At 36.9% G+C, this 12,361-nt stretch overlaps 1 long non-coding RNA gene across 1 annotated transcript in view; it reads right to left on the bottom strand.

Moving 5' to 3' along the window:
• Positions 1–5,223: 5,223 nt before the first annotated feature.
• LOC102976142 (uncharacterized) overlaps positions 5,224–12,361 on the bottom strand; it is a 38,246-nt gene continuing 31,108 nt past the window's right edge. The window contains exon 7 of the long non-coding RNA XR_008617714.1: positions 5,224–5,306. This is a non-coding gene — a long non-coding RNA (uncharacterized lncRNA). The remainder of the gene's footprint in view (positions 5,307–12,361) is intronic.

Below are 12,361 nucleotides of genomic sequence, written 5' to 3'. Positions count from 1 at the left end.
TGCGCGTCGAGCCTGTGCTCCGCAACGGGAGAGGCCACAGCAGTGAGAGGCCCGCATACCGCAAAAAAAAAAAAAAAAAAGAGTCCTTAAATTGTATATTTAAAACCTGTGCATATAGTCAATTTATGGAAAACCGAAGTGGCCGAATTGCATTTTCATCTCCTTGACTTTAAATTTCTTGAAACTAAATGGTAAGTGTATGATTAAAACAAGAAAACATTTAATGATGAAATTAAAGAACTGAAAGTTAGGAGGAATTAGAGTAATTATTAATCTTATAGAGTAATTAAATTCCTGTATTATTATAGAATCTTCTTTGCCAGATTTAGTGATGACTCTTTATTTTTTATTTTTTATTTTTTTTGCGGTACGCGGGCCTCTCACTGTTGTGGCCTCTCCCGTTGCGGAGCACAAGCTCCGGACGCACAGCCTCAGCGGCCATGGCTCACGGGCCTAGCCGCTCTGCGGCATGTGGGATCTTCCCAGGCCGGGGCACGAACCCGTGTCCCCTGCATTGGCAGGCGGACTCTCAACCACTGCGCCACCAGGTAAGCCCAGGGATGACTCTTTATCAGTTACTTCAACACTTTGTAGAGAGCACAGTACATTGCAAGGTAACTGGGTAGCTATCTCTATTTTAATTCTTCTTTATGCTGAGCTAAAATCTGTCTCACTATTATTTGTCCCAATCACCCTATCCATTGGAACTTTTCAGAAAAAAAAAAAAATCCAAAAGAACTCTTCTAAAGGCAGCCTTAAAACATTTAAAATTGCTAGTTTTGTCTCATAAAACAAATTACTAGGATGAGATCAAGGACAGAAGACCTCTGTGGTACTATGCCTCTTCCACCCATGTTGGCATCAATTGATTAATCCTGTTTGAGCCCAGCTGTTCATCTCTAAATCCATTTAAGTATGTTATTCATACAACACTCCTTTATCTTTTTCAAAAGGACATCTTAAGAGTGAGTTAGAGAAACACTAATAAAACAAACTCCCCAAATTTCAGTGATAATACAAGAGAACTTCCTTTTTCTTACTCACAAAAATCTAAAACCGGTATTTCTGGTAGGCGGGTGACTCCATTCCACATCCAGTCAAGGGACCCAGGATCCTTACATTTTGTGGTTCTGCCATCCCCTAGGGTCTGCTGGGTAAAATGCATAAGAGAAAGAACTCCTGCTTCCTAAAAACTCTCTCCTGGAAATGGTACATATCATTTTCAGTCACATTTCATTGGCAAAAACTTGTCACATGGCCACACCAAGAAGAAAGGAACATGGGAAATATAATCATAACAGGCAGCTACCTCCCAGGGATATGTCCAGAATATAGAGGTAAAGTACTTATATTTATTTGTTAGCTGCCTTTCTCAGGTAGCTTTGTTAAACATTTTCTGAAGTACAGTTATACTGTGTCTGGGGTATTTCTCTGACCTAATATTCTGGTACAGGGGTCTAGACATTTTCTGTGAAGAGCCTGATAGTAAATATTTTAGGCTTTGTAGGTCATGTGATCTCTATTGCAACTAGTCAACCCTGTCACCGGATGGGAAAGCTACCTTAGACATAATGCAAATAAATAAATGTAACCCTGTTTTAATTAAATTTTATTTATGGACATTGAAATTTGAATTTCATATAATTTTCACAGGGTATGAAATATACTTTTTCGATTTTTTTTCAACCATTAAAAAATGTAAAAACCTTGGTTCTCAGGGCATACAACAACGGGCTGCCGGCCAGGTTTGGCCTGTAGGCTTTAGATGGCTGATCCCTGATCTAGTATCACCCTTTATAAAGGAAGTGAGATTAATACATTAAGATTTGATTTTAGTGAATACTAAGTCTTAATACTCACTTATTTCCCCCAAAGTTCTGATAAATCATTTATTAATTAGAATGTATTCTGCAAATCACATGGTATCTAAGTCAATTCAGCAAGTTGATATCATACTATATTAGTTATATAGCTATAATTTATGAAGTACACATGAAGTACAATCACTTTACATGCATTATTTTAGCTCTTCAGAAATATCCCATGACATAGCTATTACCACTCCCACTTTATCATTGAAGATACTAAGGCTCAAAGTAGCTAAGAACTATTTTGACCATATTTCACACAGCAAGAAATGGAAAAGCCAGATTTCAAACCCAAGCTGGATAAACATCCTATGCACTTTTCACCACACCAAATTTGTCTGGCCTTAACAGGTATCAGCTCATTAAAAGCCAATAGCTATTCTTTTATTTTCTCTCTTCACCTGTATTTGGGCTCTATTGTACCTTTTCATGTATAGTTTACCTTTTCAACTTGAAAATAATTTTCTTTCAATGGAGCCAAACAGCACAGCTAATGACAAATGATACTGAGTATAGTAAGTACTTCTGTATGAGGAAACATTTCTTATTGTAAAAAGTGGTTCTGAACTCATGATACCCATTATTGACAGAGTGAGCAAGAGAAAACGCTCACAATAAAGAACACACTCTCTGAAGACAGAAGATAAAAGCAAGTAGGACATCAGTAGTTCTGCCCTTGAGCTCTGCAGAAGTTTAAGCCTTGCTCTATTACGAACTCGTATGACCTTGGGTAATATACTTTACCTCTCAGTTTTCTAATCTCAGAATTGCTTGTTGAATTTTATACTCTGACCTTTCTACAAAGGGACTTGAGGTAACATTGGTGAATCAAATTTAACACCTATTTTGGAAAACTCACAAGGCTGCTAATCGGCATAAATTGCAAATGAGGGCTTGTGAAAGTGCTTTTTGAATTGCAGATACTTCACAAATAAAAGCTATTGTTATGACTATTCTAGATTTCATCAATGATTATTTTCAGTTAAGGTCACAATATACTGATGCTCACTTTATTGAATATAGAATCTTCACTGGGAGTAATGTTATTTGCCCCTTCCCTCAGTATATAAATTTTAAACTGATGAATCCATTAATCTGTTTATATTTGCCCTTTGGATGAAATCTGTCTTTAATAAAAGTATAAGCCTTGCCTAAGTGCAAAGATTATGTCTCATAATAAATCTATGCCCTTGAAATACTGTATGAATTTCTAAGTATAGACATTAGTGAAATATTATTTTGGAGGATAAAAGTAATCATTTTACAGCTCATTGACCCTTCAATGGTGTTTTCACGGGGATGTTACAGGCAAGATGAGATGGTGCAGCATCAGCAGAATAGGTGAAATCAATATCTGTCTACCACAGCCTTTCTCCCATCTCATGCAGTAAAATTCAGTAAAAAGAAAATTGATATGCACAGTATTAAATAACTTAACAACAAAGAGCTAGAGAAATTCTTTGTAGCGATACATCCTGCAATACACAAGTCTCTTCTTGGCAGACTATTTGCTTTTAACCATTTGAGGCTCCTCACATTTCCGCTGCAGCTGGAGCACATCCCAAGGCACTTCCTGCCTCTTCAGATTTTTGGCACAGGGCCTCTTTTCTGTTCCACTTGGCTCTCCTCGAGGCATCTGATTTGTTGCTATGAAGATCCGCTTTGTCTTCTCTACTGTTGTCTTCATCATAAGTGAAAGCTGTCTGATCTACTTTTCACAGACAGCTCTACTCCCTTTGATGTGTGCGGGGGACGTAAAGGGAGCAGCGGGTGCCATTCTTCTTTATTTTTTGACACTAAACAGTTTACGTTTGCACTTAGGGAGAACACAACCAAAGCCAATTGTCTTATTACATAAAAATGCCACATTATATTTAGGGAGCCCTCACCAAGATCTAACCAGATCTACACTTTACCCAGATATCAGAGGAAAGCCTTTAGCATTTAGTAATGTTAAAACAGTAATAACGATTGACTTCTGTTTAGCTGTTATCAATCAGATTCCAAAATATGCATTTATTTTGACCCAGCAGTACAACTTCTAGGAGTTTATCCTACAGACTGACAAACGTGCACCAAGAAATATGTATAAAGATTCACAATGCTCGGTCACAATGGCACCATGTCAGCAATAGCCTGCGGCTAAGGAACGCTTACCCACTTTAGATAGAGAATACGTTCTCCTGTCCACTTCAGTCTCAGCTCAGCACTCTATTCACTGCTGATACCTTCTTGTTCCTTAAAGGTACTTATGCGTCTGACACCCATATATGCTTTTCAAAGGGCAACGTCTCTACAACTATAGGAGCACATGGAAGTGAAGGAAAACACAACCTATCTAAGAAGAGTATTTCCTTTTGTGTCATTGACCTGTTTGATTTTAATAAAGGAAGTATTAAATGAATATATGTAGAAATATGAAGAGAATAAATACATAGAATGAGGGCTTCCCTGGTGGCGCAGTGGTTGCGCGTCCGCCTGCCGATGCAGGGGAACCGGGTTCGCGCCCCGGTCTGGGAGGATCCCACATGCCGCAGAGTGGCTGGGCCCGTGGGCCATGGCCACTGAGCCTGCGCGTCCGGAGCCTGTGCTCCGCAACAGGAGAGGCCGCAAACATCCTCTTTTATCTTTGCCCCAAATTCTCCATCCCCACATTTCCCAGCTGTTAGTATTAACAGTTTTATAACTATCTTTACAGTATATATTTTCAAGTGTGCATGTGTAGGTGTGCAAGTGCATGCATGCACCGTTCTCATAAATGAGAGCAAAATATACATCTTGTTCCATGACTTATTTTTTAACATAATGATAGAGCCCTTTCCATATAAGTACATAGAGATCTGCCCCACAATTTTGATTGCAGCATAATATTCCAAATATAAATCACATTAATTTATTTAATTATTCCATCATTGGTACACAGGCTGTTTGAAGAATAAAAAACTGGAAATAGCCACCATGATTAAAACTGTCAATCTTAACTTTATAAAGTTTGTATTATAAAAACAATAGGTACATTGAATATATTTTTCAATTCACACACATTTCTCCCTCTCTCGCTTGCCTTCTCTCTAAGATTCAAAATTGCCATATAATAGAGTGTGCTTGGCTCTACGGAAAATCCTCTCCATTAAAATAAACAAATAAACAACACTTTTCCGTAGCAGAAACATCCTCATAGATAAACAAATAAAAGGATTTATTTTTTCTGCTCTGAGTATCTGGAATTCCAGATCTTTCTTTCCCCTCCCCATCCCCGTACTGTCCCTTTCTCATATCTTTCAGTTCTGTTTTTCTCTTTATATTAGCCTCTTAAAAAGACTGTTGAAAAAGGTTTCAGGCTTACATTGTCTCTCTGTGGTGATCCAAGAAGAACGAGAGAAATCCTCTCTACCAGTTTTCATATATAAAATCCCCAAGGAGTCCGATTGGCTAATTCTGTAATCAAAAGGTTGAATAATGTGGTTGATCATCCCACCGTACTGGATTGAATGGTGGCTCCCAAGAATTCATGTCTTCCTGGAGCCTCAGAATGTGACCTTATTTGGAAATAGGATCATTCCAGATGTAATTAATTAAGATGAGGCCATTCTGAAGTAGGGCAGGCCCTTAATACAATGTGATCGGTGTCTTTATGAGAAGAGAAGAGACAAAGAGACAGACATGGGTAAAGGAAAGACGATGTGAAGACACACAGGGAGGACACCATGTGATGATGGAGGCAGAGACTGTGATGTATCCACAAGCCAAGGACTGTCAGCAACTACTGGGCTTTAGGAGAAAGGCATGGAATAGGTTCTTTCTCTGAGCTCCCAGGAATGAACCAACACCGTGACCCCTTAATTCTTGATTTCTGGCCTCCTGAACTGTGACAGGAAAAAAAAAAAAATTTTTTTTTAAGCCACCCCGTCTGTGGTACTTTGTTATGGCAGCCCTAGGGAATTAATACACCTACCAAAACCACATGAGTGGGAGAAGGGCAGTTCTTGAAATAATGCAAATGCTATACAAAATTACTAAGAAGAAATATTGAGTAAAACAAACAAAAACAAACAAATGAACAACAACAAGAACAATAAAATTAAAAGTACCTGGTGGTACCACCTTGAAATACTCACAAAGCACTTTTCAAAACCCATATAGTATGCTTATTTATATTTTCACCCCATCCACTTCTACAAATAATTTGAGGACAATTACATAAGAAATCACAATATAATAAAACCACAGACTGGCATAAAAAAGCAAGAGTTAAAAAATAATGGAGGGTAGGAAAGGTGGAATGGTTACAATAGAACATAATACTTAAAGCTATGATTCCTGGTATCCGTCATGAAACAAAACTGAGTCCATACCACTTTCATTACCCAATGAAGAAAGCATACCTGGCAGTTTATAAAGAAACAATCTTTTTTCTTACCCACAAGAAGAAGTGTGTATTTCAGTAAATCAGAATTAAAGAATTAAACTAGCCCTCAGGAAAATAAAAACTCAATCTCAATTTAAATTCCAGAAGCAAATGAAAATTGAATCTGGAAGAAGCTAACACCTTCCAAAGCTTCAAAACATCACTTCAATTTTCCATACATAATATTTGACACTCAAAAGATTATCAACTATACCAGAACTTAGCATCAAATGACGAAAATAAAGGAAAGCCAGCAGACAACAGAAACAGACCCATAGGAGAACTAGATATTGTGGTTATCAAACAGAGATCCTAAAATAACTGTGCTTAATAGGCTTAAAGATACAAATGACTAGATGGAGAGTTTTGGATAAATACAAGAGCCAGACTTTAAGAAACTTAAAAATGGGAAAATCAGGGTAGTGATTGCACCTTTTCAGAAGGAAGATGGAGTCTAGGTGGGATTATAAGGAGAGCTTCAGAGGTATTGGTATTGTTCAGTTTTCTGAACTGGCTGATGATTCCATGGATGTGTTTCCTCTATGGAAATTAATAGAGTGGTACATTTTCTGTATATATGTTATAAATCAATTAGAATTTTTAAAAAATATACAGACTGGTGAGGGTCTGAAACAAAAGCATACCCTAGTGTTGACCAAAGGAGTAAAACCTATAGCTGTCAGTGATTTTTATATGTGAATGATTCAAGGAGGGAGGCTCAATGTTTTGCTCAAGGATAAATGCAGAATTGGTAGAAAAGGCAGAGATTATAGTCTAGAGTAGTAACTCAATAAATATTTATTAAAAGAACAAATGAACTGCTTATTTATTCCTCCTACTGAAAAAGAAGGTATGAAAACAGGATGAATAAAGGAACATAAACATTTATTTTTCAGATCTCTTTAGGGTGCCCCTTTGTTTTACATACAGGGATAGAAATATTATACTGTATTTAAACTAGAGGAAAAGAAATCATCTTTCCATATTAGGCCCTGTCTTTGATTTACTCTGTGTTTTTAGGGAAAATTTTTCCCCTGCTTCTCTGAAAAGAGCACTAGATATATTTCCTGGCTTATAGCTACACAGAGCTCAGCTAATGGGAATATTCTATTTAGGATCATGCAGACGGTGAACCTGTGAGCATGTTGTGTATTATTCTCAACAGTCTAAGTCAATGTCCTAACCAGTCAACACTAAACATGTGATTTAGATTTTTAAGAGTGAACAAGTTCTATTTCTATTGTTTCTTAAGGCAAGCCAGAACAGTCTCTTATTTTGACTGAGGAACATAATTATTGACAGAAGGAAAGTCTAATGGTCTATTTGAGAACCACAGAGTTGAGTGAAATTTCCCTTTCCCCTATTTTAAATGAAGGACTCCCTTTAGGGTTCAAAACATGTTTCCAGTGTGGTTAAAGTAAATATTTTCATAACATTTAAAAGGAAAAATCAACACTCTTATTCCACTTCATAAAGAATTCACAAAGGGATCAACTTAGAGAAAATAAAGATTAAATAATTGTGGCTGGGTTGTATGCCAGGAAAATGGGTCACTTATGCACACATGCACAATCATTCCTTCTACAAATAAAGGGAGGCCCTGCTGTTTGCATGGCTCCCCCAACGGCTTATAGTTTAATGGGGTGGGAGGATACACACAGCACTAAGCTAGCAACAGTACAAATGTGTGTAGAAAAAATACTAAGAGGGAATGACAAAGTGTATATTTAAAAGTACCAACTGGATATTAACAGGTGAAGTTTATGGAGAAGGAAATCACAAATTAAAGTGAGCCTTGGAAGATGGCAAGGGGTTGGATAAGAAGAACAAAGCCCTTTAATTGTTCTTTCTTTTTCTTAGGTAAGGAGGTAAGTTTGGGGGGAGAATAAAAAGATAACTCCATCTGGAGCAGTGACTATAAAAAGAGAGTCATGGAAGACAAAGTTGGAAAAAGTTTTTAGAAAAAAACCATTTATGCAAGGCAAAGGAAGATGGTTGGATTTTAGACAAAATGGCATGATGAAGGCAACTTGGAGCAAGAGAAAAATCATCAGCTGTGAAGTAAGAGTGGCTTGGATTTGAATCCTTGCTCTCCTAAATATGTGTGTCTCTTTTTCCTCCTTATAAAAAGAAGATAATAATATTACTGTATAAATTTATTATGAGTTTTAACTTAATAATATGTATAAAGTGGCTGAGTCATACACACCCTTAATATACACTAAAACATCATCCAACTCTTCCATTTTATATTCTGTGTAGTTGAGTGCTATAAAAGATTTTGAATTGGCTAATGACTTCATAAAGACAGTATTTAAGGAAGGTAAATCTGACATCAATTTGCCGGAAGTCTTGGAGGAAAGGATGCTAGCTGTTAAGCTATTTTATTGGGGTGGGAGCTTGAACCTACTTAAAAATGTATATATAATATATATCCTCTGGGGAAAGGATACAGGAGCTTCTGATTATCAAAACAGTCCATGATTCCCAGAAAGGTTAAAGATCCTTGCATGTGTTATAGAAGATGCTAGACTATGAGGGACTACAGAAGAGAAGTGGAACATAATAAATAAGATTTAATTACTATATATGCAAATTAAAGGAATAATTGAAAAAAAACACTGGAATCTTAGTCTCGTGTCACATGATACCATTTCCAGAGAGAAGGGAGTGAGTTTAGAAGGAAAGGTGATATGTTTGCCTTTAAACATGTTGCATGTCAGGTATTTGCCAGAATTGCTAAGTAAAATCCTGACTAGACAGAGTTTTACCTGGATTTGGGATGCAGGTCAGGAATGGAGATAAAGATAGTTTAAGACAAAGCTTTTTAGTTCTAAGATTACATGGCAAGAGGCCAGGGAGTACATAAGCCACAGGATGTAATAAGATAGCTTTGGGGAGCATATTCCAAAATATAGGGAAAATGTTTAAAAAAATTGTAATTCCGAAAAAAAATTATAATGCACACTTGCAATGAAAAGTTTTGAAATAGAAAAAAAAATATAACATTTTAAAGGTAAAACATAGGACAGAAAGAATCTGCATTAATTCACTGTTCCTTCCAGGGGTAATTTAGAGAAAAAAATTTTGAGAAAACTGCTATAGAAGGAAGTTAATTTTCTGAGAGTGTGAAAATAAAGTAAAATGAAAAGAGGAGCAAAGACTAGGTCTTTGATCTATCCAGAGTTAGAAGGTAGAAGGAAGAAGACCCAATTAAGAAGAACATGTCACAAAGACAAGCAGATGTACCAGAAAAATAGAAACCTGGAAAAGAGAGAATTTGAAGAACAGATTGTCAACAATGTCAAATGCAGCAGGCAGGTCACCTAAAATGAGGAAGAGGCACCAGGTATTAGAGTCTTCTTCCTAAACAAGTCTTTAAAGTAATGTTACAATGTTAAGGTCGTATGTAAAGATGTTTAGATTGTGTTCTAGAATAAGGTTGCAGAATCTTTTCTACTGTAGAAAGCCTTTCAAGAGATCCATAACCAAACATAAATGTGAATCCCTTAGGCAGATCGTTTATTGTATGTGCTTTGTACTCTCCTCATCAGAGCAGCATGTGATTCAAATCTTAGAATCTGACAGTCTCATCCGTTTCAAAGTTGATTAGAGGTTGAAGACTGTCAAGAATGGAATAATACATAATCTCAAAACTTAGTACTTCTGGGCTAATGATAGGAAAAATCAATTTTTGTTGTTACAGAAGCAGCTTAAATGCCCAGAGCTCTATCATCCAGCCTTCTGTGTTTGTCAAAATGAAAGAACAAAAGTAAAAAACAAAAACAAAAACAAAACATCCTGGAAAATCTATTATTATTGTTGTTGTTGGATTAAGAAAACAATACATATCACTCTCATATTCTTAAGCTGCTAAAACTTCAAATATGCAGTAAAGCCACCGCATTAGAAGGAAATACTCATAATATAGTCACTTTGCCTGACTCTCATGCCATTTCTTCAAAAAAGTACTACAACCCTCTAGTCCAGGCGAAGGGAGCAAGCACTAAACTAGAATTCAGGTCTTCTTTTACTGCTTTTCTCTTGTGACTTGTGCAAGTGACCTTTGTTCTACGCATCTCAGCTGGTCTCTGTGTAAGAGGTGAGGACAGTGTCTCTCCAACCCAGTTTGCTACCCTGGGCTTCAGTGTGATAATTTATGATTGGCAGGCAATTGTATCTTTCTTCACAAACCTGTTTCGAGGATTACACTCCATAGCATCTGTATATGTGCTTAGCATATGGTAGGCATTCAGTGGAATCAGCTGGAGTTCTTTCCAACATTCTCTTCTACCTTAGGGGTCTTTTGGAATGACATAAGCTGCTATGTAGTACTTTAGGCATTCATATGCAATAAATGAGAGGGAGAGAGAAATGAGGGAGGGACAGAGATTGAGACTGAGAAAGAGATGCCTCTTATTGGGAGGTTATATTGAAAGACTACAGAGAGGCCTGAGCTGGAAGATAGCTTAATAGCAGATACTGAATAGAGAAAAAAATTGCCAATTCTGCAGCTTCAGAAACAGATGAGATAGTAGCATTAGGGGGATGAATTTCACATGTGAAAGGATCTCACAGTCTTTGCGACTGAGATAGCCACAGCTGGGATACACGTGTCTTGTCCAAAACTATCTTCCACGAAAATGATAAACAAAAACGGGAATAAAAGTGACATTTAACTCTTTAAAATATCCATAACTCTGATTTTCTAATCAGTAAGGCTAAATTTTCCCTTTAGATAAGATTGTAAGTGGACATCTTTGCCAGAGAATACTTTTTTGCCAAGCACCCTAGTACTATGGCTTTCAAATGTTTTTGACTCTGACTCATGTATTTAAAGGACATACAATAATACCTAGCCATTTTATGTGCAATACATGCTGATATTTTCTATTCTAAATGGCTTTCTCAAGGGGCTAATGAGTCATGATCTGTACTTTTAAACAAAAACCCCAACCTCTTTAGTAGTAGTTACTTTTCTACATCTACACTAAATGCAATGGTATCAGAAATGAACTTTTTATTTTTAAATCTTTTAATAAACAGACATTTATGAATCAGGATCCATTTTAGATAGTACTTTGGTATCTATTTTATTCAAGTCATATAACTAGATATACATTTCTTACTGAGGTTGGATTGTATCAATTAGTATGGTCATATTTCCTGCAGCAACCCAGACTCAACATCTCACCAAGGTAGGTCATTCGTTATGAAAGGTATCAGGTGAGAGAGTGATGGTTATGCATAAAAGATTACCTCCACTTAGGAAATACAAACAGACAAACACCCCCAAACCTCAAAGTGTATGTATTCTGGTTTGGTTTATTACACAAAAAGAAAAGCCAGCATATGAGGCTCTAGTTTAGAGTTCCCTTAAACTCCAGTGCTTTATGAAAAATTTTCTGCTTTTGTGGTAACTATTAGAAATGTATTTGAAATGATTTAAAACTGGAGGTGCTTTATTATTATCAAGGATTCTCAGACATTTTGTAAAGTTCTCTTTAGAGACACTTTTGATCTAATCTAGGGATCCTGATACTGATGGGTGGAAGATGCAAACCACTAAACATAAATAGATAATACCAGTGAGTGGTATTAGTATAAGGAAAGTACAGTCATTCCTCAGCATCCATGGATTTTGGTACCCACAGGGGCTCAATTTCCATATATAAAACAGCACAGTACAACAAATAGCTATGGATGTGACACAGTGGGTATGGGGGGATGACTGCAGCACCATGCAACCAAATGAAGGAACACACTGTATTGTGTGCTCATAAAGGAATTGGAGTTATGGGCTGAATGACCATCTTAGATTCTCCTCAACACATAAACATATATTCTAACAGAGTTGTCAGATGAAATACGGTACACACATTTATTTTGTACAAATATGTTCTAATTATTGCATGGGACATACCTACCCTAAACAATTATTCATTATTTATCTGAAATTCAAATTTTTTTTTTTTTTTTTGCGGTACGCGGGCCTCTCACTGTTGTGGCCTCTCCCGTTGCGGAGCACAGGCTCCGGACGCGCAGGCTCAGCGGCCATGGCTCACGGGCCCAGCCGCTCCGCGGC

This window comes from Physeter macrocephalus, chromosome 1 (assembly GCF_002837175.3).
Source record: "Physeter macrocephalus isolate SW-GA chromosome 1, ASM283717v5, whole genome shotgun sequence".
NCBI lineage: Eukaryota > Metazoa > Chordata > Mammalia > Artiodactyla > Physeteridae > Physeter > Physeter macrocephalus.
This window is presented reverse-complemented; position numbering and strand designations above follow the sequence as displayed.